Here is a 13,011-nt window from a genome sequence, read left to right as displayed (position 1 = left end):
GAGAAAAAGTCCAAAGAAATTCATGAATTCATAATGATATTGCGCTTGATTTAGCTCAAGGAAACCGTATATTCCCAGATTCATCCACCTCTCCAGCTGATGCCTGAGGAATATTGACTGAATTAACCTGAACGGAGGCAGTTAATATCTGTCACCTCAGCCAAAGTGTTCCATTTCATTTTCCAAAACAAAATCTCACCTTGGTCGTGTTACCTGTAGCTTTCAAAAGCCTATTTGATGTGTTTTTTTATTTCATAATGGCTATTCTGTCCAAACTCTTGTTTCTGTTGCGTCAGAATACAAAATTTGGGAAGGAAGAGTACAAAACCAACTGAGACTCAGAAAACGTTTAGGAAATTGCCACTCAAGAAACCTCAAATCGGCGGAGGCACCCAAAACAATGACAGCAAGCCAGAATTGGAGCAGGCCAACAGCTGTGCCCTGATTGAAAAAGACCATTCCTCCGGTGCCCTGAACTCCATACTGCAGCCTCAAAACCAAAGCTCACATCAGAAAATTCATTACAAACCATGATAAATAAGAAAAATGAGAAAATAGACAAAGAAATGCAAGAATCAAGAATGATATTGGGCTGGATTTAGTTGCAAGGAAACCGGCTGTTCCCGGATTCATCCACCCATCCAGCTGACTGCCTGTGGAATTCTGACTGAATTAACCTGAACGGAGGCAGTTAATATCTGTCACAGCCAAAGTGTTCCATTTTATTTTCCAAAACACAAAATCTCACCTTGGTCGTGTTACCTGTATCTTCAAAAGCCTATTTGTTGTGTTTTTTATTTCCTAATGGCTACTCTGTCCAAAATCTTGCTTGTATTGCATCAGAATACAAAATTTGGGAAGGAAGAAGGAAAACCAACTCAGACCCAGAAAACATTTAGGAAATTGCCACTCAAGAAACCACAAATCGGCGGAGGCACCCAAAACAATGACAGCAAGCCAGAATTGGAGCAAGCCAACAGCTGCGCCCTGATTGAAAAAGAACCTTCTTCTTGTGCCCTGAACTCAATATGCCAGCCTCAAAACCAAAGCTCACATCAGAAAATTCATTACAAACCATGATAAATAAGAAAAATGAGAAAAAAAGTCAAAGAAATGCAAGAATCCATAATGATATTGGGCTTGATTTAGTCGCAAGGAAACCGGCTGTTCCCAGATTCATCCACCCCTCCAGCTGACAGCCTGTGGAATTGTGACTGAATTAACCTGAACGAAGGCAGTTAATATCTGTCACCACAGCCTAAGTGTTCCATTTTATTTTTTCAAAACACAAAATCTCACCTTGGTCGTGTTATCTGTAGCTTAAAACACCTATTTGATGTGTTTTTTATTTCATAATGGCTACTCTGTCCAAACTCTTGTTTGTATTGCGTCAGAATACAAAATTTGGGAAGGAAGAAGGCAAAACCAACTCAGACCCAGAAAACGTTTAGGAAATTGCCATTCAAAAATCCAAATTCAGCTGAGGCACCCAAAACAATGACAGCAAGCCAGAATTGGAGCAGCACAACAGCTGTGCCCTGTTTGGAAAAGACCATTCCCCCGGTGGCCTGAACTCCATATTGCAGCCTCAAAACCAAAGCTCACATCAGAAAATTCATTACAAATCATGATAAATAACAAAAATGGGAAAAAAGGCAAAGAAATGCAAGAATCCAGAATGATATTGGGCTTGATTCAGTTGCAAGGAAACTGGCTGTTCCCGGATTCATCCACCCCTCCATCTGACTGCCTGTGGAATTCTGACTGAATTAACCTGAAAATCGCAGTGAAACTCTGTTTGGAGGCAATTAATATCTGTCACCTCAGCCAAAGTGTTCCATTTTATTTTCCAAAACACAAAAGCTCACCTTGGTCGTGTTACCTGTAGATTTCTAAGCTACAAATGCCTATTTGTTGTGTTTTTCATTACAAAATGGCTACTCTGTCCAAACTCTTGTTTCTACTGCGGCAGAATACAAAATTTGGGAAGGAAAAAGGCAAAACCAACACAGACCCAGAATACTTTCAGGAAAATGCCACACAAGAAACCAAATTTGGAGGGAATTAGAATCTGTCCCCTCAGCAAAAGGGTTCCATGTCATTTTCCAAAACACAGAAACACATCTTGTTCATATTGCCTACATTTCTCATTCTGAAAGGGCAATTTGATGTTTTTTTTTTTTTCTTTCATAATGGCTACTCTGTCCAAAATCTTGCTTGTATTGCATCAGAATACAAAATTTGGGAATAAGAAGGCAAAACCGACTCAGACCCAGAAAACATTTAGGAAATTGGCAGTCAAGAAACCACAAATCTCCTGAGGCACCCAAACAATGACAGCAAGCCAGAATTGGAGCAGGCCAACAGCTGTGACCTGATTGAATAAGAACCTTCCTCTTGTGCCCTGAACTCCATATGCCAGCCTCAAAACCAAAGCTCACATCAGAAAATTCATTACAAACCATGATAAATAAGAAAGATGAGAAAAAATCCAAAGAAATACAAGAATCCATAATGATATTGGGCTTGATTTAGTCGCAAGGAAATCGGCTGTTCCCAGATTCATCCACAGCTCCAGCTGACTGCCTGTGGAATTCCGACTGAATTTATCAGAAAATCGCAGTGAAACTCAGTTTGGAGGCAATTAATATCTGTCACCTCAGCCAAAGTGTTCCATTTTATTTTCCAAAACAAAAAAAATCATATTGGCGTGTTACCAGCAGATTTATAATCTGTAAATGTCTATTTGTTGCATTGTGTCAGAATACAAAATTTGGGAAGGAATAAGGCAAAACTAACTCAGACCCAGAAAAAATTTAGAAAATTGCCGCTCAAGAAACCAAAAGTCAGCTGAAACCCCAAAACCAATGACAGCAACCCAGAATTGGAGCAAGCTAACAGCTGTGCCCTGTTTTAAAAAGACCATTCTTCCGGTGCCCTGAACTCCATATTGCCGTCTCAAAACCAAAGCTCACATCAGAATATTCATTACAAACCTTGATAATAAGGGATGTGTGAAAAAGTCAAATAAATGCAAGAGTCCTTTGTGATATTTGGCTGGATTTAGACACACGGAAACTGGCTGTTTCCAGATTCATCAACCCCTTCCACAGACTGACTTTGGAATTCTGATGGAATTCACCTCAAAATCGCACTCACACTCAATTTGGGGGGAATTAGAATCTGTCCCCTCAGCAGAAGTGTTCCAAGTCATTATCCAAAACACAGAAACTCATCTTGGTCTTGTTCCCTGTAGCTTTTGAATCCTGAAAGGGCAATTTGCCGTATTTTCTTTTTTTTCATAATGGCTACTCTGTCCAAAATCTTGCTTGTATTGCATCAGAATACAAAATTTGGGAATAACAAGGCAAAACCAACTCAGACCCAGAAAGCATTTAGTAAATTACCACTCAAGTAACCACAAATCGGCTGAAGCACCCAAAACAATGACAGCAAGCCAGAATTGGAGCAAGCCAACAGCTGTGCCCTGATTGAAAAAGAACCATCCTCTTGTGCCCTGAACTCAATATGCCAACCTCAAAAACAAAGCGCACATCAGAAAATTCATTACAAACCATCATACCTAACAAAAATGAGAAAAAAGCCAAAGAAATGCAAGAATCCATAATGATATTGGGATTGATTTAGTCGTAAGGAATCCGGCTATTCCTGGATTCGTCCACCCCTAGAGGTGACTGCCTGTGCAATTCTCACTGAATTAACCTGAAAATCACAGGGAAACTCAGTTTGGAGGCAATTAATATATGTCACCTGAGCCAAAGTGTTCCATTTTATTTTCCAAAACACAAAAACTCACCTTGGTCGTGTTACCTGTAGATTTCTAAGCTTCAAACGCCTATTTGTTGTGTTTTTTATTTCATAATGGCTACTCTGTCCAAACTCTTGTTTGTATTGAGTCAGAATAAAAAATTTGGGAATAAGAAGAAAAAACCGTGTCAGACCCAGAAAACATTTAGGAAATTGCCACTCAAGAAACCTCAAATTTGCTGAGGCACCCAAAACAATGACAGCAAGCCACAATTAGAGCAAGCCAACAGCTGTGCCCTGATTGAAAAAGAACATTTCTCTTGTGCCCGGAAGTTCTTATTGCAGCCTCAAATCCAAAGCTCACATCAAAAATTCATTACCAACCATGATAAATAAGAAAAAAGAGAAAAAAGCCAAAGAAATGCAAGAATCCATAATGATATTGGGCTTGATTTAGTCGTAAGAAATCCGGCTAGTCCTGGATTCATCCACCCCTCCAGGTGACTGCCTGTGCAATTCTCACTGAATTAACCTGAAAATCACAGTGAAACTCAGTTTGGAGGCAATTAATATCTGTCACCTCAGCCAAAGTGTTCCATTTGATTTTCCAAAACAGAAAATCGCACCTTGGTTGTGTTACCTGTAGATTTCTAAGCTTCAAACGCCTATGTGTTGTGTTTTTTATTTCATAATGGCTACTCTGTCCAAACTCTAGTTTATATTGCGTCAGAATACAAAATTTGGGAAGGAAGAAGGCAAAACCAACTCAGTCCCAGAAAACATTTCGCAAATTGCCGCTCAAGAAACCAAATGTCAGCTGAGGCACCCAAAACAAGGACAGCAAGCCAGAATTGGAGCAAGCCAACAGCTGTGCCCTGATTGAAAAAGAACCTTCCTCTTGTGCCCTGAAGTCCATATTCCAGCCTCAAAACCAAAGCTCACATCAGAAAATTCATTACAAACCATGATAAATAAGAAAAATGAGAAAAAAGCCAAAGAAATGCAGGAGTTCTTAGTGATATTGGGCTTCATTTATTCCCATGTAAACTGTTGTTTCCAGATTCTTCCACACCTCCCAGCTGAGTGAATGTGTATTCTGACTGAATTAACCTGGAAATCGCAGTGAAACTCACTTTGGAGGGAATTAGAAATTGTCCCCTCAGCAGAAGTGTTCCATGACACTTTCTAAAACACAAAAACTCACCTTGGTCGTGTTACCTATCGATTTCTAAGCTTCAAATGCGTAATGTTGTGTTTTTAATTTCATAATGGCTACTCTGTCCAAACTCTTGTTTGTATTGCGTGAGAAAATTTGGGAAGGAAGAAGGCAAAACCAACTCAGACCCAGAAAACATTCAGAAAATGTGGATCAAAAAACAACAACGCTGAGGCACCCAAAACCTTTAAAGCAAGACAGAATTGTAGCAAACCAATGGCTGTGCCCTGATTGAAAAAGAACCTTCCTCTTGTGCCCTGAACCCAATATGCCAGCATCAAAACCAAAGCTCACATCAGAAAATTCATTACAAAGCATGATTAAAAGAAAAATGAGAAAATAGCCAAGGAAATGCAAGAATCCATAATGATATTGGGCTTGATTCAGTCACAACGAAACCGGCTGTTCCCAGATCCATCCACCCTTCCAGCTGACTGCCTGTGGACTTCTGAATGAATTAACCTGAAAATCGCAGTGAAACTCAGTTTGGAGACTATTAATATCTGTCACCTCAGCCAAAGTGTTCCATTTTATTTTCCAAAACACAAAAACTAACCTTAGTCGTTTTACCTGTAGATTTCTAAGCTTCAAAAGCCTATTTGTTGTGCTTTTAATTTCATAATGGCTACTCTGTCTAAACTCTTGTTTATATTTCTTCAGAATACAAAATTTGGGAAGGAAGAAGGCAAAACCAACTCAGAACCAGTAAACATTTAGGAAATTGCCACTGAGGAAACGACAAATTGGCTGAAGCACCCAAACCAATGACAGCAAGCCAGAATTGGAGCAAGGCAACAGCTGTGCCCTGATTAAAAAAGACCATTCCTCAGGTTCCCTGAACTCCATATTGCAGCCTCAAAACCAAAGAACACATCAGCAAATTCATTACAAACCATGATAAATAAGAAAAATGAGAAAATAGACAAAGACATGCAAGAATCCATAATGATATTGGGCTAGATTTAGTCGCAAGGAAACCGGCTGTTCCCGGATTCATCCACCCCTCCAGCTGACTGCCTGTGGAATTCTCACTGAATTCACCTGAAAATCACAGTGAAACTCAGTTTGGAGGCAATTAATATCTGTCACCTCAGCCAAAGTGTTCCATCTTATTTTCATAAACACAAAAACTCACCTTGGTCATGTTACCTGTAGATTTCTAAGCTTCCAACGCCTATTTGTTGTGTTTTTTATTTCATAATGGCTACTCTGCCCAAACTCTTGTTTGTATGGCGTCAGAATACAAAATTTGGGAAGAAGGCAAAACGAACTCAGACCCAGAAAACATTTAGGAAATTGCCGCTCAAGTAACCAAAAGTCAGCTGAGGCACCCAAAACAAGGACAGCAAGCCAGAATTGGAGCAAGCCAACAGCTGTGCCCTGATTGAAAAAGAACCTTCCTCTTGTGCCCTGAACTCAATATGCCAGCCTCAAAACTAAAGCTCACATCAGAAATTTCATTACAAACCATGATAAATAAGGGAAATGTGAAAAAGCCAAAGAAATGCAAGAGTCCTTTGTGATATTTGTCTGGATTTAGACAGAAGGAAACTGGCTGTTTAAAGATTCATCACCCCCTTCCACAGACTGACTTTGGAATTCTGATTGAATTCACCTCAAAATCGCATTCACACTCAATTTGGAGGGAATTAGAATCTGTGCCCTCAGCAGAAGTGTTCCATGTCATTTTCCAAAACACAGAAACACATCTTGCTCATGTTGCCTGTAGATTTCTAATCCTGAAAGGTTAATTTGGTGTGTTTTTTTTTTCTTTCATAATCGCTACTCTGTCCAAAATCTTGCTTGTATTGCATCAGAATACAAAATTTGGGAATAAGAAGGCAAAACCAACTCAGACCCAGAAAACATTTAGGAAATTACCACTCAAGAATCCACAAATTGGCTGAGGGACACAAAAAAATGACAGCAAGCCAGAAGTGGAGCAAGCCAACAGCTGAGCCCTGTTTGAAAAAGACCATTCCTCTGGTGCCCTGAACTCAATATGCCAGCCTCAAAACCAAAGATCACACAAGAAAATTCATTACAAACCATGATGAATAAGAAAAATGAGAAAAAAGCCGAAGAAATGCAAGAATCCATAATGATATTGGGCTTGATTTAGTCTCAAGGAAACCAGCTGTTCCCGGATTCATCCAACCCTAAAGCTGACTGCCTGTAGACTTCTGACTAAATTAACCTGAAATTCGCAGTGAAACTCAGTTTGGAGGCAATATATAACTGTCACCTCAGCCAAAGTGTTCCATTTTATTTTCCAAAACACAAAAACTCACCTTGTTCGTGTTACCTGTAGATTTATAAGATTCAAATGCCTATGTGTTGTGTTTTTTATTTCATAATGGCTACTCTGTCCAAAATCTTGTTTGTATTGCGTCAGAATACAAAATTTGGGGAGGAAGAAGGCAAAACCAACTCAGACCCAGAAAACATTTAGGAAATTGCCACTCAAGAAACCTCAAATCGGCTGGGGCACCTAAAAAATCACAGCAAGCCAGAATTGGAGCAAGCCAACAGCTGTGCCCTGATTGAAAAAGAACCATTCTCTTGTGCACTGAACTCCATATTGCAGCCTCAAAACCAAAGCTCACATCAGAAAATTCATTATTCTGTCCAAACTCTTGTTTGTATTGCGTCAGAATACAAAATTTGGGAAGGAAGAAGGCAAAACCAACTCAGACCCAGAAAACATTTAGAAAATTGCCTCTCAAGAAACCAAACACCGCTGAGGCACCCAAAAACTTTAAACAAGAGAGAATTGGAACAAGCCAACAGCTGTGCCCTGATTAAAAAAGAACCTTCCTCTTGTGCCCTGAACTCAATATGCCAGCTCAAAACCAAAGCTCACATCAGAAAATTCATTACAAACCATGATAAATAAGAAAAAAGAGAAAAAAGCCAAAGAAATGCAGGAGTTCTTAGTAATATTGGGCTTGATTTATTGCCATGTAAACGGCTGTTTCCAGATTCATCCACATCTCCCAGCTGAATGTCTGTGGTTTCTGACTGAATTAACCTGAAAATCGCAGTGAAACTCGGTTTGGAGGCAATTAATATCTGTCACCTCAGCCAAAGTGTTCCATTTTATCTTCCAAAACTCAAAAACTCACCTTAGTCTTCTTACCTGTAGATTTCAAAACTTCAAATGCCTATTTGTTTTGTTTTTTATTTCATAATGGCTACTCTGCCCAAGCTCTTGTTTGTATTGCGTCAGAATACAAAATTTGGCAAGGAAGAAGGCAAAACCGACTCAGACCCAGAAAACATTTAGGAAATTGCCACTCAAGAATCCAAAAGTCAGCAGAGGAACCTACAACAATGACAGCAAGCCAGAATTGGAGCAAGCCAACAGCTGTGCCCTGATTGAAAAAGAACCTTCCTCTTGTGCCCTGAGCTCAATATAGCAGATTCAAAACCAAAGCTCACATCAGAAAATTCATTACAAACCATTATAAATCAGAAAAATGAGAAAAAAGCCAAAGAAATGCAGGAGTTCTTAGTAATATTGGGCTTGATTTATTGCCATGTAAACGGCTGTTTCCAGATTCATCCACACCTCCCAGCTGAGTGTCTTTGGTTTCTGACTGAATTAACCTGAAAATCGCAGTGAAACTCGGTTTGGAGGCAATTAATATCTGTCACCTCAGCCAAAGTGTTCCATTTTATTTTCCAAAACTCAAAAACTCACCTTAGTCTTCTTACCTGTAGATTTCTAAGCTTCAAATGCCTATTTGTTGTGTTTTTTATTTCATCATTGCTACTCTGTCCAAACTCTTGTTTGTATTGCGTCAGAATACAAAATTTGGGAATAAGAAGGCAAAACCGTGTCAGACCCAGAAAACATTTAGGAAATTGCCACTCAAGAAACCAAAAGTCAGCTGAGGAACCCACAACAATGACAGCAAGCCTGAATTGGAGAAAGCCAACAGCTGTGCCCTGATTGAAAGAGAACCTTCCTCTTGTGCCCTGACCTCAATATGCCAGCCTCAAAACCAAAGCTCACATCAGAAAATTCATTACAAACCATGATAAATAAGAAAAATGAGAAAAAAGCCAAAGAAATGCAGGAGTTCTTAGGGATATTGGGCTTGAATTATGGCCATGTAAACGGCTGTTTCCAGATACATCCACACCTCCCAACTGAGTGTCTTTGGTTTCTGAATGAATTAACAAAAAAATCGCAGTGAAACTCGGTTTTGGAGGCAATTAATATCTGTCACCTCAGCCAGAGTGTTCAATTTTATTTTCATAAACACAAAAACTTACCTTGCTCGTGTTACCTGTACATATATAAGCTTCAAACGCATATTTGTTGTGTTTTTTATTTCATAATGGCTACTCTGTCCAAACTCTTGTTTGTATTACGTCAGAATAGAAAATTTGGAAAGGAAGAAGGCAAAACCAACTCAGACACAGAAAACATGTAGGAAATTGCCGCTAAAGAAACCAAAAACAGCTGAGGCACGCAAAACAATGACAGCAAGCCAGAATTGCAACAAGCCAACAGCTGTGTCCTGTTTAAAAAGACCATTGATCCGGTGCCCTGAACTCAATATGCCAGCCTCAAAACCAAAGCTCACATCAGAAAATTCATTACAAACCATGATAAATCAGAAAAATGAGACAAAAGCCAAAGAAATGCACGAGTTCTTAGTGATATTTGGCTGGATTTAGACACAAGGAAACTGGCTGTTTAAAGATTCATCCCCCCCTTCCACTGACTGACTTTGGAATTCTGATTAATTTCACCTCAAAATTGCACTCACACTCAATTTGGAGGGAATTAGAATCTGTCCCCTCAGCAGAAGGGTTCCATGTCATTTTCCAAAACACAGAAACTAATCTTCATCACGTTGCCAGTAGATTTCTAATCCTGAAAGGGCAATTTCTGTGTTTTTTTTTTTTCTTTCATTATGGCTACTCTGTCCAAATCTTGCTTGTATTGCATCAGAATACAAAATATGGGAATAAGAAGGCAAAACCGACTCAGACCCAGAAAACATTAAGGAAATTGCCGCTCAAGAAACCACAAATCGGCTGAGGTTCCCAAAACAATGACAGCAAGCCAGAATTGGAGCAAGCCAACAGCTGTGCCCTGATTGAAAAAGAACCTTCCTCTTGTGCCCTGAACTCAATATGCCAGCCTCAAAACCAAAGCTCACATCAGAAAATTCATTACAAATCATCATAAATAAGAAAAAAGAGAAAAAAGCCAAAGAAATGCAAGAATCCATAATCATAGTGGCTTGAATTAGTTGCAAGGAAACCGGCTGTTCCCGGATTCATCCACCCCTCCAGCTGACTGCCTGTGGAATTCTGACTGAATTAACCTGAAAATCGCAGTAAGACTCAGTTTGGAGGCAATAATATCAGTCACCTCAGCCAAAGTGTTCCATTTTATTTTCCAAATCACAAAAACTCACCTTGGTCGTGTTACCCTTAGATTCATAAGCTTCAAACGCTAATTTGTTTTTTTGTTTTTTTTTTTTTATTTCATGATGGCTACTCTGTCCAAACTCTTGTTTGTATTGCATCAGAATACAAAATTTGGGAAGGAAGAAGGGAAAACCAACTCAGACCCAGAAAACATTTAGGAAATTGCCGCTCAAGAAACCACAAATCGGCTGAGGCACCCAAAACCTTGAAAGCAAGACAGAATTGGAGCAAGCCAACAGCTGTGCCCTGATTGAACAAGACCATTAATCCAGTGCCCTGAACTCCATATTCCATCCTCAAAACCAAAGCTCACATCAGAAAATTCATTAGAAACCATGATAAATAAGGGAAATCTGAGAAAGCCAAAGAAATTCAAGAGTCCTTTTTGGTATTTGGCTGGATTTAGACACAAAGAAACTGGCTGTTTCCGGATTCATCCCCCCCTTCCACAGACAGACCCTGGAATTCTGATTGAATTCACCTCAAAATCGCACTCACACTCAATTTGGAGGGAATTAGAATCTGTCCCCTCAGCAGAAGCGTTCCATGTCATTTTCCAAAACACAGAAATTCATCTTGGTCGTGTTTCTTATAGATTTCTAATCCTGAAAGGGCAATTTGCTGTGTTTTTTTTTTTCTTTCATAATGGCTACTCTGTCCAAATCTTGCTTGTATTGCATCAGAATACAAAATTTGGGAATAAGAAGGCAAATCCGACTCAGACCTAGAAAACATTTAGGAAACTGCAACACAAGAATCCACAAATCAGCTGAGGCACCCAAAACAATGACAGCAAGCAGAATTGCAGCAAGACAACAGCTGTGCCCTGATTGAAAAAGAACCTTCCTCTTGTGCCCTGAACTCAATATGCCAGCCTCAAAACCAAAGCTCACATCAGAAAATTCATTACAAACCATGATAAATAAGGGAAATCTGAGAAAGCCAAAGATATTCAAGAGTCCTTTGTGGTATTTGGCTGGATTTAGACACAAAGAAACTGGTTGTTTAAAGATTCATCCCCCCCTTCCACAGACAGACTTTGGAATTCTGATTGAATTCACCTCAAAATCGCATTCACACTCAATTTGGAGGGAATTAGAATCTGTCCCCTCAGCAGAAGTGTTCCATGTCATTTTATAAAACACAGAAACTCATCTTGGTCGAGTTGCCTGTAGATTTCTAATCCTGAAAGGGCAATTTGCTGTGTTTTTTTTTTTTTCTTTCATAATGGCTACTCTGCCAAAATCTTGCTTGTATTGCATCAGAATACAAAATTTGGGAAGGAAGAAGGCAAAACCGACTCAGACCCAGAAAACATTTAGGAAATTGCCGCTCAAGAAACCACAAATCGGCTGAGGCACCCAAAACAATGACAGCAAGCCAGAATTGCAGCAAGCCAACATCTGTGCCCTGATTGAAAAAGAACCTTCCTCTTGTGCCCTGAGCTCAATATACCAGCCTCAAAACCAAAGCTCACATCAGAAAATTCATTACAAACCATGATAAATAAGAAAAATGAGAAAAAAGCCAAAGAAATGCAAGAATCCACAATGCTATTGGGCTTGATTTAGTCGCAAGGAAACCATCTTTCCCGGATTCATCCACCCCTCCAGCTGACTGCCTGTGGAATTCTGACAGAATTAACCTGAAAATCGCAGTGAAACTCAGTTTGGAGGCAATTAATATGTGTCACCTCAGCCAAAGTGTTCCATTTGATTTTCCAAAACACAAAATCTCACCTTGGTCGTGTTACCTGTAGATTTCTAAGCTTCAAACTCCTATTTCTTGTGTTTTTTTTTATTTCATAATGGCTACTCTGTCCAACCTCTTGTTTGTATGGCTTCAGAATACAAAATTTGGGAAGGAAGAAGGCAAAACCAACTCTGACCCAGAAAACATTTAGGAAATTGCCACTCAACACACCAAAAATCAGCTGAGGCACCCAAAACAATGACAGCAAGCCAGAACTGGAGCAAGCAAATGGCTGTGCCCTGTTTGAAAAAGAACCTTCCTCTTGTGCCCTGAACTCCGTATTGCAGACTCAAAACCAAAGCTCACATCAGAAAATTCACTACAAACCATGATACATAAGAAAAATGAGAAAAAAGCCAAAGAAATGCAAGAATCCATAATGATATTGGGCTTGATTTAGTCTCAAGGAAATCAGCTCTTCCCAGATTCATCCCCCCCTCCAGCTGACTACCTGTGGAATTCTGACTGAATTAACCTGAAAATCACAGTGAAACTCAGTTTGGAAGCAATTAATATCTGTCACCTCAGCCAAAGTGTTCCATTTGATTTTCCAAAACACAAAAACTCACCATGGTCGAGTTACCTGTAGATTTCTAAGCTTCAAAAGCATATTTCTTGGGTTTTTATTTCATAATGGCTACTTTAACCAAACTCTTTTTTGTATTGCGTCAGAATACAAAATTTGACAAGGAAGAAGGCAAAACCAACTCAGACCCAGAAAACATTTAGGAAATTGCCGCTCAAGAAACCAAAAGTCAGCAGAGGTACCCAAACCAATTACATTAAACCAGAATTGGAGCAAGCAAAGAGCTGTGTCCTGATTG

Source organism: Oryctolagus cuniculus, chromosome 16 (genome assembly GCF_051225735.1).
Source record: "Oryctolagus cuniculus isolate XC-2025 breed Fujian yellow rabbit chromosome 16, ASM5122573v1, whole genome shotgun sequence".
Classification (NCBI taxonomy): Eukaryota; Metazoa; Chordata; class Mammalia; order Lagomorpha; family Leporidae; genus Oryctolagus; species Oryctolagus cuniculus.
This window is presented reverse-complemented; position numbering follows the sequence as displayed.